Source organism: Podarcis erhardii, assembly GCF_964252035.2.
Source record: "Podarcis erhardii genome assembly, chromosome: 5".
In the NCBI taxonomy this organism is placed as follows: Eukaryota; Metazoa; Chordata; class Lepidosauria; order Squamata; family Lacertidae; genus Podarcis; species Podarcis erhardii.
The window spans coordinates 62,698,777-62,712,999 of NC_138509.1; the positions used below are offsets into that span (position 1 = coordinate 62,698,777).

The 14,223-nt window shown below is 42.0% G+C and overlaps 2 protein-coding genes across 2 annotated transcripts in view; one reads left to right on the forward strand and one right to left on the reverse strand.

The window, feature by feature from the left end:
• The window catches only part of SENP2 (SUMO specific peptidase 2), a 303,654-nt gene extending 295,608 nt beyond the window's left edge, over nucleotides 1–8,046 (forward strand). The window contains exon 15 of the mRNA XM_081863525.1: nucleotides 8,037–8,046. The gene's annotated coding sequence lies outside the window, so the exon portion shown is untranslated. The remainder of the gene's footprint in view (nucleotides 1–8,036) is intronic.
• The window catches only part of DGKG (diacylglycerol kinase gamma), a 119,248-nt gene extending 106,108 nt beyond the window's left edge, over nucleotides 1–13,140 (reverse strand). Inside the window, 2 exon segments of the mRNA XM_081863510.1 lie at nucleotides 3,880–3,949; nucleotides 12,543–13,140. The gene's annotated coding sequence lies outside the window, so the exon portion shown is untranslated.
• Between the last annotated feature and the right edge of the window lie 1,083 nt (nucleotides 13,141–14,223).

Consider the following 14,223-nt stretch of genomic DNA (forward strand, 5'->3'; position numbering starts at 1 on the left):
CCAACAAATGCTGGGATTAAAAAACCATTGAACTGATAAACTCTCTTTCCCTGGTGCCCTACTTTCTACTCACCATTTGGAAGTGTCTTTCCTGGTACAACTCCTGCACAAACATCAAGAGTCTCTCACAGAGACCTTTCAGAGGAGGAATTATGCTGGTTTTACCACAGCAGACTTAACATGGAGTTTTGTGGTATCTTGGTTTGTTTCCATCACCAATGCCAACCTGTCCCTGAGCAACCACCACAGCAAACTCCATTGTGTTCACCACCTCCCAGACATGATTGCAATTCATTTGGTCCCTGCTAATCCAGTGCCTCTGGCTAGCAAAATAGCTCACCTCCTCTTTTGACTTCGCTGGGCACTCAATCACATTATCACAGATGAACGCACACGGTCCCTATTATGGTTCTGGCAAGTCTGTTGACACTGTTACAAATCAAGGGCCGACTCTCTTCCATCTATCGTCTCCGCATAAATGGGCAGACAGAACAGATGATCCAAATACTGGTACAACACCTCTGCAGTTGGCATAGGAAATGAGTCGCCAGCAGAAATGGCCAAGATCAGGGCCCAGGAGCACATTTGCAAACTATAGACATTATTGCAGACATCACAACCAAGCACACATCAAAATCTATTATACTGGCTACAATAGACTCTTTCTTTAAAGACTAATTTCATGCCAGGGGTGGGGGAAGAAGACCCTATGGGTGCCAGTGAAAGTATTGGTTGGTGCAAATGCACTCATGCTGGTCCACAGTAACATCTGCCATGCTTCCATCAAACACAATTGTTCCTACCCTAACGTTCTTGTTCTTTCCTATCTACACTTTGCAGAAGCTGCACTATGTCCCTGCAGACTCAAACTACCTCTACACTAAAATAGTTCTGGAATGAGCTCCACTATCAGCTAGATATCCCCAAGATAACTACAAGAATCACTCCAGGGGAAGAAGGGTTGGCTGTACTAGGTCCACCTAAAGACTCAATGAGCCCAGAGAGTCATCATATTGCCCCATGCTCTGTTGATGAATGGAGTGAGCGGAGCTGCTACACTCTAGCTAAGCTCCTCAAGATCCATTCCTGCTGCACTCCACTCTCACGTCTCCCTGCTGAAATGGAGAATCCCTTTGCCAGGGCCCCCGATCTCCTCCATCACATCATACACGGAAAGAAAGAAAGAAAGAAAGAAAGAAAGAAAGAAAGAAAGAAAGAAAGAAAGAAAGTTCACAGATCCTGGATTCTCCACTGACACAAAAGAACAATCTTGATGGCAGGTGTGTAGACTGTGCACAGTAAATGAGAAGCAAAGGCATCTATATTCTCCAAATATAGCTCTAGTATTCTCTCAGTGCCAGGGAAAAGGAGCTGATGAGCAGCTCTCAAAGAAATCCACAGCTTTCCCAGGGCTTCCAAGATAAACCTTTTGTTCTCCAGAGGGACACAAATTTGGAAGAGCTAAGGCTGGAGACTTTGGTGTTTAGGACCCCACTTACACCTGGCATTCTCTTTGCTGGCCGTATCAAAGTGAAGAGGGCCTCCTGCAGCCCTGCTCTTTGCACACAGAGACAAACCAGGTCCCTTTCAAAAAATGTGTCTGTAGCTGCCCCGAGAACAGTCAGTGTTCAGGCTCTGACGTAAGAGAGGAAGGTGTGAAGCTGGATTCTGGGCTTCCCCTCTTAACTAAATTTAGGTTTGCCCAATCAATTCCTGCATGAAGTATCCCAGGCAATTGCAGGATAATTTTATTTGAAAGCATTTTGTGCATACTGATGTCAATACCACCAGCGCTCGGAGGAGAAAGCGTACATTTAAACAGCAGCTTCTCCTTCCGATTTCTGCCATTCCTTCATATTACTTTTTACCACCCGGAATGACACAGCTCCCAGCCCCCACACCTTTAGAACCATTAGTATATCATTAAATCAAAGGGAGGGTTATTAAACGTAGATCTATCCTTTTGGAACCATCCACCCCAATGAGAATCAAATGCCAGCACACAATATGCATTCTGGAAAAGTAAAGGCAAAGAGTTTGATATTTAAAAAAAACAGTTCTTTGTATTTATGTAAGGCCCTCCAGACAGATTGTGTGGGGTTATGTTTTTTTTTTTTTTTTTTTTTTGCAATTGTATTCTGCAACATGTTCAGCAAATAAAAGCAAAATTCAGTGCAAAGAAGGAGCACCATGAATTACTGCTGCTGGATCAAGGGGGATACAAATACTAGGATAAGTACACTCACTTCATCTTCCTGCCATGGAGATCCTTGTCCATTTCTCTTTTTTTGAGACTAGATAAACCCTCGGTTTCTTTCACTCAGCCCATGTGCTTACAGGGTCATCTGCACAAAGCCTGCTACAGATTAGTATAAATGGATTAAGTAGCAGATTGAATTAGATTCCAGCCCCACCTTGACTTGCAAATGCTGAAGAACTAAATTCATCTAACTTGCTTCAGCTGTTCACACAGCTGCTTCTAAAATGACCAAGCTACATGTTACAACTGGCTGGCTGTATCTTGTTGGGGGGGTTTTGTTTCTTTGTTTTTAAATCAAAACCAGCCTCTAGAATGGTGGGAAGGGTAAAAAAAACCTGTGCAAGACTTTTGCTTCCTGACATTTTTTGACTGCGGGGAGGAAAGATACAGGTCCTGCTATCTTTCTTGTATGACACATTGTAAATCTTTGATTTAGTCTGAAGTGCAAGAAAACTGCCTTTGATGGAGGAAAAAATCCACCAGGTTCATTAGACTGCCAGCTATTCCTAAATGTATTCCTTTTCCTATGAAGGAAGATGGTAGCAACTGTAGCTGTTTTCTTACACCTTCATCTCTACAATGAGGCAAGGAGTTGTTGTCATTTCTAATTAACAGTGCAACAATGGAGCATTCCCCTTGATTTTCCATCCACTCCTAGCACAACAGTCCTTCACACTGTGATTGATAATACAAAGTGAATTGGGAAGCTAATATGGACAAATTAGAAAGAGAATGTGCTGCTCCATATGCTGGAATAACAAGATCCCACCCCCCACAATTTTTCCTATTCATGCTGCTTTTGACTGGGAATTGTCTTAGTTACATTCTGGTGGTGTTAGAGTAGCTTCACCCTGAACCAGTTATCTTTCTAAACAGGATACTCTTGCATAAACCAGAGCCAATCTCACATAGTGGTTAGAGTTTTGAAATCAGGCTACATGCACGCTAACCTGTAGTAGTTTCCCTCCATGATTGTTCATGCTCATCCCCTGCTTTTAAGCTAGATTGATTCTAGATCCTGACATTCACAAGGGCGGGTGGTTACATGATACGTACTTGAAAACCTTCCTCTTGTTTAGGTTATCCGCACCTTTTCCTTCCTGCGCATGCTCCTGAAGTAGAAAGGAAGTAACGGTTGCATTCTTGGTATACACCCACCCACAATGTCACTGGGCAGGTGTGGATACATCTGGTATTGAAAACATCTGTTTTCAAAAGGACACACTGTGAGATAATGCAGACTCTTTTTGCAGTGAGCTATTCTCTTTGGAATGAAACCAGTTTCTCGGGAAGCACTTTTCGGGGGCAAAAATATGCAAATAATCTGTGGTGTGGTGTACATGGAACATAGGTAAAGGTAAAGGGACCCCTGACCATTAGGTCCAGTCGCGGACGACTCTGGGGTTGCGGTGCTCATCTCACTTTATTGGCCGAGGGAGCCAGCGTACAGCTGGTCATGTGGCCAGCATGACTAAGCCGCTTCTGGCGAACCAGAGCAGCGCACGGAAACACAGTTTACCTTCCCACCAGAACGGTGATCTCTGATATATCTAACCCGGGAAAAAGAGGGTAGTTGTTACAGCAGCAAGTTTTAAAAGGCAAAATAAAAATCTACATACCCAGTCGCAGGATCTGTGTGCTAATAGCAGAATCAGAAAGGTCCAGCTTGACTTTGATCCCACGGTGAGACTGGAAATTGAACAACAATACAAAGAGAAATTTAATATGAGCATGTTTTGGTAACAAGACATATAATAAGTAAAAGTATAGTCATGCTGCTTCTCCTTTTACAACACTGCAAAAATATGGCTCTTTGTCCCTCCACTGGCTCAACAAAAACTCTGCTCCACACCTTTGCTTTGACTACTGCAGCCTGCTCTTATCTTGGCCCACTCACCTCTGTCAAAATAGAACTTAGAAGTCCAAATCACTCGTGTCCTCATGTTGCTTTGATCACCTCAGATCTCTCCTTAAATACCCACATTGGCTTCCAATCCAATGCACAAATTATTTGTCTTTACTGTGAAAGCCCCCTCTGCTCTTATATCCCAATGCAGTAATATTCATCATGGCTACAAATTAGTTCTGACTACCCTGAATATTAACATGATGTAACATGGTTGTGACTTTCAATGTGCAATGAGAGTGATGTCTTTGGCCTACAGCATGCAAGACTTCATCCTGCTGCGTAAGTCTATTTCCAGGGAATAAAGGAGCAGTGGTCCCCCATCACTGGCCCTGCCCCCCAAGGCTGTACAGCTCCAAAGTCCATTCCCCTAACATCAACAAACTGAGAATAGCTAACTAAGAAGAGCATAGACCTTTTCTCAGGTGCAGACCTCTACAACCAGAGGTTTCCCCTTCTCTGACATCCCTGTGCAACTCTTAGATATGGGGGCAGCAGGGAGTCAAAGCCAGGGAGCAGGTGGCCCCACTTTTCCTGTAATCATATGAATCCCCTTCATGAGATTAATGAATGAAGGGGCCTGTAATCTCTCTTTCTTCCTATCAGAAAACTGCTATGCCTAACAAAATTGGGAAAATTGCAAAAACAAATAAAATGGGATCTACCAGCTGCTCAGTACTGTTACACATTCTTTATACTAATTGTAGGATAGGAATCTGTGACAAAGTCTTGTAGGTACATTTGGTACAAGATCAGGAATGTTCGGGGGTCAGGGGAGAAATGTATTTGCAATCTCCACAAATATTGAAGGAACATTATGTAGTTCCTTGTCAACATCCATGCTATCAAATATTATTACACTGTTTTCTCAAAAAGTATCTGGGCAGAAGAAAATCAAAAAGGGACAACTGGATCGGATTTGCCAGAGTAGCACATGGCACTACCAAAGAATTGTGCAATGCCTTCCACATTCTCTGAATTCATTCTTTCTATTAGGTCTATGAAAAATGTTGCAAGCATTTTATTATTACTATTATTTGCATATGAAATCTCAAAATTCAAGAGAGAAATAATAGAAAGTAATTATAAATTATCATCAAAAATGTATAATATATTGTTGGAATGGGAGACAAAGGATGAAGAGGTCAAATGTGTAAGGATAAAATGAGCAAAAGATGTGGGACATAATATATAGATGGCATACTGGGAAAGATTATGGAGAAATGGTATAAAATTCATGGCATGTACGGCACTTAAGGAGAACTACATGAAAATGATGTATAGATGGTATTTAACATCGGTTAAACTATCAAAAATGTACAAAACAAAAGATAATAAGTGTTGGAAATGTAAAGAGGCAGAAGGTACATTTTACCATATGTGGTAGCAATGTAAGGTTATAAAAAGCTTTTGGGAAATGATCTATAACTAATTGAAAAAAATGTTAAAAATAACCTTTGTTAAAAAACCGGAAGCTTTCTTAATAGGTATAAGTGGAACGGATATACTGAAAGAATATTAAAGTTTATGTACGCAACAACAGCCGTACGGACATTGATAGCCCAACGCTGGAAAGAAGAACAAGTCCCAACTAAAGAAGATTGGCAACGTAAACTAATGGAATATGCTGAAATGGCTAAATTAACTGGAAGGCTAAGAAATGAAGAGGACAACAAACATAAAAAAGCATGGGAAATGTTTATTGCATATTTACAAAAGCACTGTAAAGAAGTTAATACAATAGCAGGGTTTTAAAAAAACCACTTGTAATATTAATGACAAGGTTTGAAATTGGAAATATTTAAAAATAAGAAAATTATAGACATGTACAACATAAGAAAACACAAAAGAACCAGGGGAGGAAATGGAGGGAAGTCAAGGGATCGGAGGAATGCCAAAATATGGATTTGATATATGAAAATGTTTTATTTTCTATTTTTTAAAATTTTAATTGTATTTGTTTATTAAGGTATGTGAAGATAATGTTTGATTGTGGAAAAAAAAATTAAAGGGGGAGGGGGGAGAAGAAAAAGGTTGCAAGCAGTTTGTTACTACAGAGCCAAACAATATATTTGCAGAATCTATTGCTTTTGCTTTAATTACTGGATGTTTCCAGCTTATACTTTTTGATGGAAGAGGAAATTTCTTGGATAGCAGAACCAATGAAAAAGTCCATTGGTACAATTTCACTTTTCATCCTCTGAAGGCATCTGCTCATCACAATTCTCCCATCTGCATCCATCAGGATTCATACCTGCCATCTTCTCATACCTTCTCACTCAAGATCTGCCTTCCCCTAACCTGGAGCTCTCCAGATATTTTGGGCTATGTCTCCCAGGGCCATGTTGTCTGGTGTTGATGGGAGTTTTACTCCTAAACATCTGGAGGGCACCAAGTTGGGGAAGGCAACCTGCAGAATATCACTCATTAATCCGCTTTGGGGGATGGAATTTGTTGCGGCTTTGCTCCAGAGTTCGATCACATTCTGTTAAAAGGAATATCTATATCTTCTTGATATTGGAATGTCTACTGCTCTCAGACTTGGAGTTGTTTGCAGTATTCCAAATATGAGAGTGTCAGGTTTGCTGTTCTCAGCCAATATGAAGAAAAATGGCATGGTAAAATGGATAGCTGATAGATAGAAATCCCAGCCAGGCTCACACACTGCTCTGTGTAGGAGGATGTAATAGCAAGATCTCTCAGTTCTTCCCCTGCAAATTATTTGTATTCTATTATCACACCCTTGGATATATTTGAAATGCACCAGGAAAGGAAAAACACATAATTTATCAAATTCACTGTTGTAGGATATGTTGATGGCCAATAGATTAGGTGGCTTTTTAAAAAAGAGTTACTATATACAAATTCCTGGAGGAGATGGTCTATTCATAATCAGGGTTAGCTCCAGGTTTGTGGGGGTCATTGGGAACAGGATATCCATGGGCCCCTTGTCGTGTCCCCCCCCCCCCGTTCCACCTTCAAATCACAGCTCTCCCTCTTGAGCACACAGGTTTAAACTAAAACAGATATTGACCAACACGGCAATCCTTTATCATCAAAGGAAAGCACAAATGTTAGCATTTCACTAGTTGCCTTTTTAATTATTATTATTTTTACCCAATAATATAACTTAGAGATAAATTATGCACACTTACCTGGGAATAAGTCCCTGTGAACTCATTGGGGCTTACTTCTGAGTAGACATTTACGTACATGGGATTTTATTGTCGGGGCAGTTAGTACGAAAGAGACATATGATTTGGAGGTACAAAAATGAATATATCTTATAAAAAGTAAACAACCTGAATAAATGTTATACCCTTTCCTGCAATTAGAAATGTAGTCTCATTCATGCACTTCAAATAAGGATAAAATATGTTTGTCTGACAGTGCATTCCTGTCAAGAGGCAAAACTTAATCTCAAATCTCATACACATCCCCATTTGACTCAATGAGGCTTACTTCTGAGCAGATGTATATAGAATTGCATTCTACATTTTTCAGTATTTCAGAGACTGCACTTCTAAACATTAAGGTTATACTACTAACAACTAACATGTTTATTGTGGGCATTTTGCATTTAAAGGTTAACCTACCTAATCTGCATTTTCTGAAACAATACAAGAACCAAACTACAGCCGCTATTCAAAATTCACACATCTTTGAATTTTGCAGTATAGCTCTCCAGTCAAGTAATGCTCACAAAAATGCATATACCAAGGTAAAGTGTCCATAAAAATGCATATGTTTGTGAAAATAACATTAAACAGCGCATTGTCTTGTGGGAAATGTGTATATATTAGGAAAAATTGCATGGAAATGGATATTAGGATAAATTTGCACTGAAACGTTAGTGCATTTTCATGAGAGTATTTTTTTTAAAAAAATTGCAAACTTATATAGAAATGTGGAGAACTGATCTTAACATTGGAAACATAAGAAACTGAGAAAAACCTAACCTGGCAGACTGGCCCATCCTGACTTAGGCCACATTAGTTGTCAAACTCTAACCCGGGGCAGGAGTACCTGGGGCCCTCCAGATTTTGCCGGACTACAAGCCCCATGTTCTCTGACCATTGACCATTCTGGATGGGGATGATGAAAGTCCAACAATATCTGGATAGCCACCAGATCTCCATCGCCTGTTCTAGACCATTAGATTCTGGGACTGAGGGAAGCAGGTTGCCTGGCTGGCTGGCTGGCTAAGGATGCCGGGGAGGAGTGGTTAACACAGACTAAAGGGAGGTTCTAGAGCAGGAAAGTGAGAACTAGAGGGGCCATAGGCACATGTTCAAAGCTGCCCAGAGCAGCGAGGATCAAGCAGGAAGCTCTAAGGCCACATGGCAGATTAAGATGGGCCATTGGTCTCATCTGACTAGAGCCCAGGCAGCATTGGCTGGCAGGGCGGAGCAGGTTGGGGCAGCGTCGTTTACCTGGTTTTCCACTGCAGTGATCACTGCCATAAACCAAGAGGAAAAGAAGGAGTGTCATAGTGCTGGGTAGGCTGGTGTGGTGCTGGTGCAGTGACGAAGCCAATTTGACTCTCAATAACACTGCGCCTGCATCACACCAACCTCCCCACTCTTATGCCCCACCTCCCTGGCAGCAACTGCTGGGTTGGGAAGGCAGAGGAGCAACAACGCCCCCCCCCCCACCAGCTCCTTCTGGGTTCAAGCATCATTGATCTTGGCCCAGTAAAAAAAGAGAATCAGATCAATCCCATCTCAATCTCATGAGTCATGAAAGAAAAGTTTCTATTTTAATCCTGAAATCACATTTTCTACATTTCTGAAATTACCCTACAGCCACAGTGGGAGTTTCTGCTATGCCCCCAAATACCCCTCCTCTATTTTTAACATAACTTCCAGCCTGAGGTAAGAGGCTTATAAAGCTTGCTATTCTGTCATTTTTTTTGGGGGGGGGGGTTTGGCACTAATAAAGGTACTGTGCTTTTACTGTTTTAATTCCCCCTCCCTCCATCCTAAGGGACCAATGCAGCTGCAAACATTTTATAAACAGACCAATTCAGGAAGAAAGCTTTGTTTTTCTGGTCTTTTCCTTTGCAAAATCATGAATTATCTTCCAAAGTTAATTTTTCACACTGCGTGGAGATAATAGCCAGATGGCTTAGCTGTTCTCATCTCATAGAAGAATGTCTGCGGTTGGTCTGAAATCAGGTAGCTGTAGACCCAGTGACTGAAAAGCCACCAACATAAGCCAGCGGGAAGCAAGTTCAAATCTTTGCTTAGCTATGAATGCTCCATATGTCAAGGAGAGCACCTCAGAGTCAGTTCTTCACTCGTAACGTGGGGATGACCTGCACCTTAAAGGCTGTTATGGGAGTGAATGTGATAGTGACTTTGAAAGTACACTTGTACAACAGAAAATGCTATGCAAATTATAATAATGGCCAAGGCTTCATTCAGTTGATGCCCTCATAGGAATAAGGCTGCTCAATTTCTTTCTCATAAAATGTAAACAGAAGGGAACCCAAACACTTTATGCATCTGAGGAGATACCAGCAAAGAATCAGTGGGTGCTGCTCAAATGGCCCCAGAAAGACAATTCAGAGTTAAGCATTTTTAAATCCAATTGATTTCCCTGAGAGAGTTAAGGATGTGCTTAAACATTTTCCACTAAAATCAATGGACTGTAAACATGCTTAACATTAACTGGACTAAGTCCCATTAATTTCAGTGGAAATATTGAACTACATGCCTAACTTTCTCATGGAATGCAATAGGGTTTAAATTTGGACACAAAAAAAAGCTTTTATTTGCCTGCTAAGTTGAGGCCAATTAGGATACCTACTTCACATGCTGAAGATTTTAGCAAACATTGGAAATAGAGCCATTTTGATTAGTTTTGCTAATTGCCAAGTTCCATTAAGCCAGCGGAGGGTGGGTGGGGATGACGTAATTCCTGGACTAAAATCATAGATTGCCATCTCCCTAGAAAGAAAAGGTGTAATTTGCTTCTGTTAATTTTGTTAGATATGTAAATTTTAAATGGCACATTGCCCAACACCAGTGCTTGCCTAAAAATAGCCTGTAAAAATATCAGTCAGCTTGGAGATGGGAGTATCATGTTAGACCACCATTCATTTGGCTTTCTGAAGGTGCTGTTTCTGGGCAGATTGAAACTTGCCACCTCCAAACCCAGGTTGGGTTGTGTCATCCCTAGTAAAGAACGTTGATGACAATTCCAGAACACTTTTGATGTGGCTCTGTACTGCAGTGCCTGAATCTACAAGCATGTGTTTGCTTCCAGTAATGGGAAGGAGGGCAGATTGTTTAGAACTACAACCCAAGTTTTGCATACACAAAGCTCCCTGTTCAGTTCCCAGGAGGTTTGCTTATGAAGGTATTTGGGTAGCATTGTAACCTGGTTAGGAAAGTCCACTGCTGTCTGTCAGAGCAGACAGTGCTTAATGGCCATATTAGCTGGGCTCATTCTATGGCCTTCACTGAAGTATAAAAATGTGCCAGTATTTGCCATGGATTGTGTGTTTTGAGCTCCATATTGAAAGTGTGGGTTCTTAGTTGTGAAAACTTTCAGTTTCACAAGAACTGATGGGACTATGTGTTGAGTGGATCATCTACCAGATGATGAAATGATACTGTGACAATTTAACTGACATGCTCAACTTGCAGTTCAACATACACTAGCCACAAAGCACCTGACGATTAGAAGATTTAAATCAGCAGTTTGGTCTAAGTGCCAAACTGGGTGCAAGATGAAACTACATAATCACCACATGCTAAATTTAGCTTGGATCTAATCAACTTGACCACAACAATGCATCATGTTAATTGCCCCTTGGATGATGTTCTGCTTACACACAAGTACAGACCCAATGCATGTTGATAAATATCAAATCTCTGTGCTCCACTGTACCCTGCTTACCTGCCCCTCACCTGTTGCAGACATTGTTAGGACTGTAAGAGTAATTTGGAATGGGGTTGGTAGGTAGGAAACCATAGTATCATTCCTGGTTAAACAAATACCTCCTTTGTAAGGCAGTGCCAGATACAACAGAGCCACAGCTCCTGCACCTTTAATAGCTGGGGAGAAGAGGGAATTTCAGCAGGCAGTTGCTTGTCAAAAGTGCTCTATCCTCTTTTGCATCTGACTACTCTCCTTCTGTCCCATAATGGGATTGTATAGAATATGACTTGCAAAAGCCCACCTTGCAGATGTGGCTTTAGTAAACAAAACAGGATCAGATTTTCAGCCAGCTTGAAACTATGCCGCTTTTGCATTGCAAAACAGCAGTGGCAAAACTTCATGTGAACAGGTGAAGCTCCAGGACCCTAGCAGGTTAAGGAAGATTCCTATTTCTATATGTCTTAGCAAACCAGTGAGAAAAAAATGTGTGTGGAAGGAAGCCCACATCTCCTATCTCTCTAAACCAGAAGCTGTATTTAATCTCTGGAGAGCAAAGTTTCCCCTGGGAGGGGGCTGCTCTTGTTTCTTCTACCCACCTTCCATCATTCTTTCACAACAGCTTTCCTTCCAGCCCAGTTAACGGACGCTCATTTCCTTCCTAACTAGCTCTGACAGCAGGCACCGTGTCTGTATGTTAATAGCATCAAGTGCCCAGTGTCTTTTTACATTGCACTAGACCCAACAGACTATTAAACTGCAGCTGAATTAAAGACGAACCTCACAGACATCCTGCTGCAGTCCTCCTTTCAGTTTTACTACCATCTACGTACCATCAAGCTACGTCCTCCTTTCAGTTCTACTGCAGACCAACTCCCCACACTCTAAGACACCAGCCAGAGCTTTGCTATTTGTCTGCAACATGGGCTCCAGTGAAATAAACATGCATCAGCTGCAAACACACACACACACACACACACACACACACACACACACACACACACGTGCACAGCTAGGCTGACTGCAATTCTCTGCTTTTTGAAGTGTTTTTCAGCCTTACCGTTCAAGTTGCCAGAAGCTTGCTTTCCTTTCCTTTCCTTTCCTCCCTTCCTTTTCTTCCCTTTTACTTAGGAGGACAACCAAATAAGCAGAGCAGATGGCTTTGAATGCCCAAGCCTGTCATCTGTAGCCTTGGCCCTTATAATCCAGGAGGCTTAGCTGGCTGGCTGGCTTCTTGGGTGTCAGGAAATGCAGGCAAGCATAGGGGGCAAGGAGTGCTTGGGAGCAATGTCTGTTTTCTTCTTCCAGGCTGCTTGCTGTGCTGTTGTGGATAGAGCTTGTCTTTGCTGGCAACTGCTGTCTCTCTTGGTCTGAGTGCTTCCCCACTCAGCCTGACAGCTCTAGCTACCACTTTTAAGGTGGCTCCCAATCCCTAGCTGCAATATTTTCTGTCTGCCAAAAAAACAACACAGGTTTGCATCTAAGCTGTACCTCCTGGATCCTTCAGGCAACACGCTGGCTCTGTCTTCTCAGCAGGAACGGAAAAGAGTTCCCCCACCCAGCCACGACTGCAGAGAATGAGCTGGGGAAACATCCATCCTCTTCGACGATTCTCTCTCTCTCTCTTTTAGTTACTTCATCGTGTGCTGAAATGTTTTGCTTGTTAAGGCTAAGCAGGAGTGAGTCTGTTTACACACAGCAAGAGTTCTATAAGACACCCACGGAAAGCCTTGGTGGAGTGTTGTCCCCACCTCCTAAGCACTCCCTTAAATTCATAATGCAAATTGAATTGCCTCCCCATTTCTAGTTAATTCACTTCAGTTTGTCATTAGATTTCATCTGGACTTGTGCAAATGCTAAGTGGGAGAACCCCCAGGCTGAGATGTCAAGACCAGATCGCCAGCAGGGATTTAGAGCACAGCTAAGCTCATTCAGGCTGGTTTGGAGGGTAGCCCTCTCTCTTTTTTTCTTGGTGCCCGGAAACAGAATTCTGAACGCTGGCCTCCTGTAGCATCCACATGGAGAACGTTGCTGGCTGACAGTCCAGTGTTCTCTATCCTTGCTTAATCATCAATCATCAATCATCAATCATCATCATCATCCCACTTCAAACCTAATTAAGTATCCTGACTTCCTATTGAGGAACACCATGAACTGTATTTTCATGGAATTCCAGCACCCTAACACCACTACAATGTTCAGGATTGTTTGGAGGAAGTTATGCTTGTTAAATTGGATCAAGACTCATTCGAAAGCAGTTTCTGTTCCCAGAGCATATGGGTCTGCATTTGCTCTGCTTCAGCCCTTCCAATATCTATATCCACTCCCATTATGGGCAGAACTTGGGCATTTCTCTTCAAGGGTGATGTGCAAGTTCCTCCTTTGCTTGATGCCTAGAGGCTTGGAAATATGATGTGTGGTTTGTGCATCCTCTGTCACTGTCAATACCTGCCTCTTTTTTTTGGCAGATACTTCAAGTTTTGTGCTAGAGTACAGAACAAAGAGGAACAGAAAGCTTCCTTGTGGATGAACCTTGCTGAAGAACCTCACTCCCTCACCTTGGGACACAGAGATGCCTGCCCCATGACTGACCACACCCATCCCTTGTTAAATATCTGTGTCGCTCCTGTAAAAAGTCCTCAGAGATCCACAAGTAGTGCAAATTGGTATTCAGAGCATGCTTGTTTTGATGCATGTCCACAGATTGTTAACCATGTCACACGGCTGTCTGACTCCCCTGCTAAGAGGCTTTACTTATTCTGGTTGCACAATCAAGATGTAACCTCACCTAGGTGGGTGAGGTTACTGCCAGTCAATTGATGGGCTCTTTTTAGAGAGAGCAGGCAACTGAATTTGACAAACAGCAGTAACTGCACCTTCTTTTTCCTGTTCTAATTACATCTATACAGATTTCAGCAAAAGAATAGTAAGACCTTGTCAGTATCAACGATCTAGTCAGTGTCTCCTTGTGGCATCTGTGTAAAACATGTATGACCTACATTATCTCTAGGGCTGTAATCCAGTTGAAGGAAACTTGGTTAACTGCATATGAGAAAAAACAATAGTTTTAAGGGGCAAATCATGCTTTTCGGCTGCAATCCTGACCACTTCCCTGGGCATAAACCCCACTGAATTCAGTAGGACTTACTTCTGAGTAGCCATCCGTTCAATG